Source organism: Rhincodon typus, chromosome 35, assembly GCF_021869965.1.
Source record: "Rhincodon typus isolate 14 chromosome 35, sRhiTyp1.1, whole genome shotgun sequence".
Lineage (NCBI taxonomy): Eukaryota > Metazoa > Chordata > Chondrichthyes > Orectolobiformes > Rhincodontidae > Rhincodon > Rhincodon typus.
In genome coordinates this window covers 7,125,126-7,134,147 of record NC_063366.1, presented here as the reverse complement: position 1 = coordinate 7,134,147, position 9,022 = coordinate 7,125,126, and positions in this window count along the sequence as shown.

Here is a 9,022-nt window from a genome sequence, read left to right as displayed (position 1 = left end):
CTGATATGTCATCAGTGCTCTTGGAATTCTCACATATTGTCAAGTTGTGACTGAGCACCTTGTCGATGGTACATGTGCCATGGTGCACCAGAGGTATATCATTTGAAAGCTTAGGTACTGAATGGGGTGTTGATCAAATGGGTTGTTTTGTCCTGGAGGATGTTTGTGAAGTTGCACTCATCCAGGCTTGTGGAGTATATTCTATTGCACTTCTGACTCATGTCTTGTGACTATGTGAGTCAGGAGTTGTGTTACTCTCCACAGATTCCCAGCTACTGACTCTTTTTGTAGCTACCGTAATTCCAAGGCTAATCCAGGTAAGTGTCCAGATGAGCTCTGTGTGATTGAACATTCAAAGTAGATTGTTTTAACGTGGTCTCACTGGCACCAAGTTCAAAGTTGCTGACTCTAACTTTAAATATACAGGCTCATGATCCTATTCAGTTCATGACAAACCCTATGTACTGCAAATTTGTCTTCACTCTGTCAGGATAAGCATGACATTTACAGCACATATTTCTTTGTTTGCAGTCTGCAGCTGTCAACGTACTTTCTTCTGTGATAGTTTCAGATTACCTCTAAACTCTTGACATAGTACCAAGTTCACAATGGTGAGAAGTGGTTTACTTTCTCTGTGTAGCAAGGGATTCTCTCAGTCATTCCATCCATTGACATGCCAATAACTATTCTTTGTGAGTTAGCCACTTTGCATTTTACTGCTGTACCAAGCAATTGGTCTGGTCAAGCTATGTATCTTGTGAGTTAATGTAGGCAAACCACAGAACAGCATTTGATCTGTACCACTATGATCATATCGTGGCTATTACACTGTCTTTCAGCCACAGCCTTTTTGTTTTGAGATATTTTGCTCTCTGCCATACCTGGACAATGAACACAATGACAAGTCAATTCTAGAAAGAAATATATTTGGTGGCAAGACCTATTTGCGCCTTCTAAACCTAATGCCCTCATGACCGTCAGTCCAGTAATCAAACCCATCTCTTCCTTGGGTTATTCTCTTTAACCACCACTGACACTTATTTGCTTTCACATTTATGTTCAGTTGCTCACAAGAATTCCAGAAGTGTTTGTAACCTGCAGAAACACCAGCAGCTTCACACTGGGGAGAGGTCATTAACCTGTTCCACCTGCAGGAAAGGATTCACCAGGACAATTAGTTAAAATGTTTAAGAGGCATTTGGGATACTTGCCATTATTAGCTGTGGTACAGAATTTAAGAGAAGAAAAGCTTAACTGCTGGAATTGTATAAATGTTGGTTAGGCCACAGCTGGAGCATTTGTGCAGCAGTGGAATCCACATTACAAAAAAGATGTGATTACACTGGAGAGGATGCACAGGATTCTCCAAGATGGTTGCACAGTAGCAATACTGTGTCTGAGCTCATGGCCTTGGGTTTACCCGCTTCTGTCTGCTTTCTTTCTGTTTTCTTTTTCTTATCTCTTTTACATTGTACTTTTTTTTTCTTTTGCTTTGTTCCTTTTATTCTCTTTTTGTTTCTCTTTAAAAGACTTTTTAGTATCTTCAGCAGGGCAAGTGTGGGCATGGCCTCCCAAGCACGTGTGGCAGCAACGGTGGTAAGAGTCAGCCCATCGGGAAGAGCAAGCCCTCAGAGAGTGAGTGTGAGCCCAGTAATGAGAGAACATGGCACTGGAACATGGCGACTTTGAAGCTGATGGGCCCACCAGCGCAGGATTCAAGGTAGTGGTGGCAGCACCGGCTTTCAAGATGGTGATAACATAGCCTGGTGCATGGAGTCGGCAGCTAGGACATGGGACAGTTTCGGCCCTAAAACTAATGAACTTAATATTGAGTCTTGAGGGATGCGGGGTCCCCAAGCAGAAAATGAGGTGATGTTCTTCCAGCTTGCACTGAGCTTTGCTGGAACAATACAGCAAACCTGAGGCAGAGATGTTGGCCAGGGAACAGGGTGGTGTCTTAAAGTTGCAGGCCATTGGAAAGGCAGGGTCTTTTTTGCAGGCAAAACGTAGATGTTCTGTGAAGTGGTCACACAGTCCATGCTTCATTTCCCCAATGTAGAGGAGACCACATTATGAGCAGTGAATGCAGTAAATTAGATCGTGACAGGTGCAGGTAATGTGTTGTTTCATCTGGAAGGTGTGTTTGGGCCCTTAGATACTGGGGAAGGAGGAGGTAAATGGGCAGGTGTTACACTTTCAGCACTTGCAGCGGAAGGGGCCGGGGGGCTGTGTTTGGAGTGAAGGAAGAGCTGATCATGGCATCCCAGAGGCAACGGTCCCCGCAGAAGGTGAACAACGGAGGGCAGAGGAGAGAAATATGTATCTGCTGGTGGCATTGTGCTGGAAATGGTGAAAATGGTGTCTGATGATCTTTTGGATGCAGATGCTTGTAGGATGGTAGGTAAGGACGAGGGGAACACTATCGCTGTTGTGGTAGAGAAGAGAGGGGGTGAGGCGGGAGATGTGTCAGACACGGTTAAGGGCCATGTCGACAGTGGTGCTGGGGAATCCTCAGTTGAGGAAGAAGGCGGACATTTTGAAGGCTGCCTTGCTGAAGTTGGCCTCATTGGAACATGTGCAAAAGAGATGGAGGAACTGGGAGAATGGAATGGAATCTTTACAGAAAGCACGGTGCAAGAATATATAGTCTAGGTAGCTGTGGGTGTCAGTGGGTTTACAGTGGATGTTAGTAGCCAGTCTATCCCCAGAAATGGAAACAGATGTCAAGGAAGGGAAGGGAGGAGTTAGAGACAGACCAGGTGAAAGTGAGGGCAGGGTGGAAATTGAAAGCAAAATCGATGAACTTCTCCAATTCCAGATGAGAGAGGGAAGCAGCACTGATGATATTATCGAAATATCAGTGAAAAAGTTGTGGTGGGGGCCAGAATACGAGTGGAACAAAAACTTTTTCAAGTATCACACAAAGTCACAGGCATAACTGGGGCCCATGTGAGGGCCGATGGCCACCCCTCTGACCTGAAGAAAATGTGAGGAGTTAAAAGAGAAGTTGTTGAGGGCGAGGACGAGTGGAGGAGGGTAGAGGTAGATGAGGACAGTTCAGGCCTTTGCTCCAAGAAGAAGCAGAGTGCCATAACACCATCCTAATGGGCAGTGGACATGTAAAGGGATTGCATGTCCATGTTAAAGAGAAGGCAGCTGGAGGCTGTAAACTGGAACTTCTGAAAATTGTGCAAAGCATCAGAAGAATGATGGATATGTGTGGGCAGGGACTGGACCGGGGAGAAAAGACTGAGTCAAAGTAAGAAGAGGTGCATCTGTGGGGCAGGAGCAGGCTGAAACAATGGGTCTGCCTGGGCAGTCCTGTTTGTGGATTTTTGGAAGGAGGTGGAAGTGAGCTGTGTGGGGCTGGTGTCTATCAACATTGGAGGCAGCGGCAGGGGGAGGTCACCAGTTGAAATAAGGTTAGTTGCTGTAGTAGATACAGTGGCGTAATGTGCCACGGTTGGGTCATGACCCAGGGAAAGATAGGAGGAGGTATCTGAAAGCTGGCTCTCAGCCTCTCCAATGTAGAAGTCAGTACACCAGACTACAACAGCACCATCCTTATCGGCAGACTAAATAAAAAAGTCAGGGTTGGCCAAGTTCATCCTCATCCTCAACAACTTTTCTTTTACCTCCTCGTATTTGGCTCAGGTCAGGTTGGGGGTAGGGGGCATGGGTACTGGCAAGGGCCCAGTTATGCCTGTCTCTTCATGGCATATGTGGAATATTCCTTGTTCCAGTCCTATTCCAGCCTCCAACCACAACTCTTTCTCCAATATGTTGACGATATAATTGGTGCTGCTTCCCTCTCTTGCCTGGAATTGGAAAAGTTCAGTGATTTTGCTTTCAATTTCCACCCTGCCCTCACTTTCACCTGGTCAATCTCTGACTCCTCCCTTCACTGCCTCGACATCTCTGTTTCATTTCTGGTGATAGACTGACCACTAATATTCACTATAAATTCACCAACTCCCACCGCTACCAGGAGTATACAGCATGTGAGTATGTATAGTATGTATGTATGTAGGTCGCTGGACTATGTTATATGTATATACTCTATGTATAGTATGTATGCAGTGAGCTGGACAATACATCCTCACACATTATTCCTTTCTCCCAGTTCCTCCATCTCTGTTACATATGTTCCGATGAGGCCAACTTTAACAAGGCAGCCTCCAAAATGTCCACCTTCTTCCTCAACTGAGGATTCCCCAGGATTATTGTCGACAGGGCCCTCGACCAGGTCTGACACATCTCCCAAACTTCCACACTCAACCCTGCTCTTCACTCCCTAAACAGCGATAGGGTTCCGCTTGCCCTTACCTACCAGCATCCACATCCAGAATATCATCAGACACCATTTCTGCCACTTCCAGTGAAATGCCACTACTAGACGCATATTCCCTTCCCCTCCCTTGTTCACCTTCCGCTGGGACCATTCCTTCTGGGACACTGTGGTCCACTAGAGACCTATACCCCATGGCTTACCTCTGGTAAGTCGTCCCCCCGCCAACAGTATCCAAAACGGTATACTTGTTATTGAGGGGAACGGCCACAGGGGATCCCTGCACTGTCTGCCTGTTCCCTTTCCGTCCCCTGACTGTAACCCATCTACCTTTATCCTGTACCTGAGGTGTGACTACGGAATTCAGAATAGTGGGAATGGATGTTAGGGCAGTTGCATGGTTCTCCTGTAGAATGTGGGAGGTAAGGGTCACCACTAGTGTCCCCACTGACTTCATCTGCGGGAAGTGCACCCAACTCCAGCTCCTCGGAAACCGCATTAGGGAACTGAAGCTGGAGCTGGATGAACTTCGGATCATTCAGGAGGCTGAGGGGGTAATTGAGAGGAGTTACAGGGAGGTAGTCACACCTCAGGTACAGGAAAAAGGTAGATGGGTTACAGTCAGGGGACGGAAAGGGAACAGACAGACAGTGCAGGGATCCCCTGTGGCCGTTCCCCTCAATAACAAGTATACCGTTTTGGATACTGTTGGGGGGGGATGACTTACCAGGGGTAAGCCATGGGGTACAGGTCTCTGGCACAGAGTCTGTCCCTGTTGCTCAGAAGGGAAGGGAGGAGAGGAGGAGAGCATTAGTCATTGGGGACTCCAGAGTTAGGGGGACAGATAGGAGATTCTGTGGGAATGAGAGAGACTCGCGGTTGGTGTGTTGCCTCCCAGATGCCAGGGTCCGTGATGTGTCAGATCGTGTTTTCGGGATCCTTAAGGGGGAGGGGGGCAGCCCCAAGTCGTGGTCCACATTGGCACCAACGACATAGCTAGGAAAAGGGATGGGGATGTAAGGCAGGAATTCAAGGAGGTAGGATGGAAGCTAAGAGCTAGAACAAACAGAGTTGTTATCTCTGGTTTGTTACAGGCGAGGAATAGGGAGAGAGAGAAGTTGAACACATGGCTACAGGGATGGTGCAGGAGGGAGGGATTCAGATACCTGGATAATTGGGGCTCATTCTGGGGTAGTTGGGACCTCTACAAACGGGGTAGTCTACACCTGAACTAGTGGGGTACCAATATCCTGGGGGGGAAATTTGCTAATGCTCTTCAGGAGGGTTTAAACTAATTCAGCAGGGGAATGGGAACCTGAATTGTAGCTCCAGTGTACAGGAGGTTGAGAGTAATGAGGTCATGAATAAGGTTTCAAGGGCGCAGGAGTGTACCGGCAGGTAGGAAGGTGGTTTGAAGTGTGTCTACTTCAACGCCAGGAGCATCTGGAATAAGGTGGGTGAACGTGCAGCATGGGCTGGTACCTGGGACTTCGATGTTGTGGCCATTTCGGAGACATGGATAGAGAAGGGACAGGAATGGTTGTTGCAGGTTCCGTGGTTTAGATGTTTCAGTCAGATCAGGGAAAGTGGTAAAAGAGGGGGAGGTGTGGCATTGTTAGTCAAGGACAGTATTACGTTGGAAGAAAGGACGTTTGATGAGGACTCATCTACTGAGGTAGTATGGGCTGAGGTTAGAAACAGGAAGGGAGAGGTCACCCTGTTGGGAGTTTTCCATAGGCCTCCGAAAAGTTCCAGAGATGTAGAGGAAAGGATTGCAAAGATGATTCTGGATAGGGGCGAAAGTAACAGGGTAGTTGTTATGGGGGACTTTAACTTTCCAAATATGGACTATAGTTCGAGTACTTTAGATGGGTCAGTTTTTGTCCAATGTGTGCAGAGGGTTTCCTGACACAGTATGTAGATAGGCCGACAAGAAGTGAGGCCACATTGGATTTGGTACTGGGTAATGAACCAGGCCAGGTGTTAGATTTGGAGGTAGGTGAGCACTTTGGTGATAGTGACCAGAATTCGGTTACGTTTACTTTAGCAATGGAAAGGGATAGGTATATACCGCAGGGCAAGAGTTATAGCTGGGGGAAAGACAATTATGAGGCGATGAGGCAAGATTTAGGATGCATAGGATGGAGAAGGAAACTGCAGGGGCTGTGTACAATTGAAATGTGGAGCTTGTTCAAGGAACAGCTACTGCGTGTCCTTGAGAAGTATGTACCTGTCAAGCAGGGAGGAAGTGGTCGAGCGAGGGAACCGTGGTTTACTAAAGAAGTTCAATCTCTTGTCAAGAGGAAGAAGGAGGCTTATGTAGAGATGAGGCATGAAGGCTCAGTTTGGGCGCTTGAGAGTTACAAGTTAGCCAAGAAGGACCTAAAGAGAGAGCTAAGAAGAGCCAGGAGGGGACATGAGAAGTCTTTAGCAGGTAGGATCAAGGAAAACCATAAAGCTTTCTATAGGTATGTCAGGAATAAAAGAGTGCCTAGAGTAAGATTAGGGCCGGTCAAGGACAGTAGTGGGAAGTTGTGCGTGGAGTCCGAAGAGATAGGAGAGGCGCTAAATGATTATTTTTCATCAGTATTCACACAGGAGAAAGACAATGTTGTCGAGGAGAATACTGAGATACAGGCTATTAGACTAGACAGGATTGAGGTTCATAAGGAGGAGGTGTAAGCAATTCTGGAAAGTGTGAAAACAGATAAGTCCCCTGGGCCGGATGGGATTTATCCTACGATTCTCTGGGAATCTAGGGAGGAGATTGCAGAGCCTTTGGCTTTGATCTTTATGTCGTCACTGTCTACAGGAATAGTGCCAGAAGACTGGAGGATAGCAAATGTTTTCCCCTTGTTCAAGAAGGGGAGTAGAGACAACCCTGGTAATTATAGACCAGTGAGCCTTACTTCAGTTGTGGGTAAAGTGTTGGAAAGGATTATAAGAGATAGGATTTATAATCATCTAGAAAGGAACAATTTGATTAGGGATAGTCAACACGGTTTTGTGAAGGGTAGGTCGTGCCTCACAAACCTTATTGAGTTCTTTGAGAAGGTGACCGAACAGGTGGATGAGTGTAAAGCGGTTCATGTGGTGTATATGGATTTCAGTAAAGCGTTTGATAAGGTTCCCCACGGTAGGCTATTGCAGAAAATATGGAGGCATGGGATTGAGGGTGATTTAGCAGTTTGGATCAGAAATTGGCTAGCTGTAAGAAGACAGAGGGTGGTTGTTGATGGGAAATGTTCATCCTGGAGGTCAGTTACTAATGGTGTACCGCAAGGATTTGTTTTGGGGCCACTGCTGTTTGTCATTTTCCTCGGATGGTGATGGCTAGCACTAGGGGACATAGCTTTAAATTGAGGGGTGGTAGATATAGGACAGATATCAGAGGTAGGTTCTTTACTCAGAGAGTAGTAAGGGCGTGGAATGCCCTGCCTGCAACAGTAGTAGATTCGCCAACTTTAAGGGCATTTAAATGGTCATTGGATAAACATATGGATGATAATGGAATAGTGTAGGTTAGATGGGCTTCAGATTGGTTTCACAGGTCGGCGCAACATCGGGGACCGAAGGGCCTGTACTGCGCTGTCGTGTTCTATGTTCTATGTTCTTCTTTCATTCCCAACCCCCTCCCCTCTGCTGCAGCTCCATGGCACCTTCCCCATGAGCACCGAAGGTGCAACACCTGCCCACTTATCTCCTCCCTCTTGAAAAAACTGGGGTTGTTTTCCTCGGAGTAAAGAAGACCAATGAGAGACATAATATTTGTAAAATTATGTTGGGCATAGACAGGATAGATTGGAAGAAAATTTTACCCCTGGTGGAGGGATCAATGAGCAGGGGCATAAGGGGCGGGAGATTCGGGGAGATGTGAGGGGAAAAAAAACGTTTATCCCAGAGAGTGGTTGAGGTATGGAACTCACTGCCTGTAAGTTGGTAAAGGCAGAAATGTTCACAACATTTAAGAAGTATTTAGATGTTTTGAGGTTGTTATTGACCTTTGCAGAGTCGCGGGCCTTTTTTGTTTGCGCTGTTACACGTGTCTGCGTGAGTTTCCGCCGGGTGCTCTGGTTTCTTCCACAGTCGATAGATGTGCAAATTAGGTGGATTATAGTTGCCCATAGTATTCAGGGATGCATATGTTAGTTGCATTAGCCACAGGAAATGAAGGGTTGCAGGGTTAGGGTAGGGGGATGAGTTTGGGTGGATGCTCTTCGGAGAGTCGGTGTGGACTTGTTGGGCCGAATGGCCTGTTGCCAAAAGTGGAAATTCTATGGTTCTATGATCTCTGTGACTCTTATGAATCCACCCACCAGCGAGTTAGCGCTGGGCCACATGGTTGCCTTTGTGTTGTCTAAAAACGTTTACCTGTTTGTCTAGCCTTCTGAAACAACAGCGAATCCAGACCATGGAGTGGTTACTCAACTGTTTTATTTATAGGAATAGATTCAGTTAATATCCTGACATAGCGTCGCACTGGCGGGAAGCCGTTCCCTCCTTTGTGTGCAGAAAGGCAGTCTCGCAATCTTTTTGTGTCAAAGATAGTAGGAAATGTAGATGCTGGAAAATCTGAGATAACAAGGTGTAGAACTGGATGAACACAGCAGGCCAAGCAGCATCACAGGAGCAGGAAAGCTGACGTTTCGGGCCTCGACCCTTCATCAGAAATGGGGGAGGGGAACGGGGTTCTGAAATAAATAGGGAGAGAGGGGGAGGCGGATAGCAGATGGA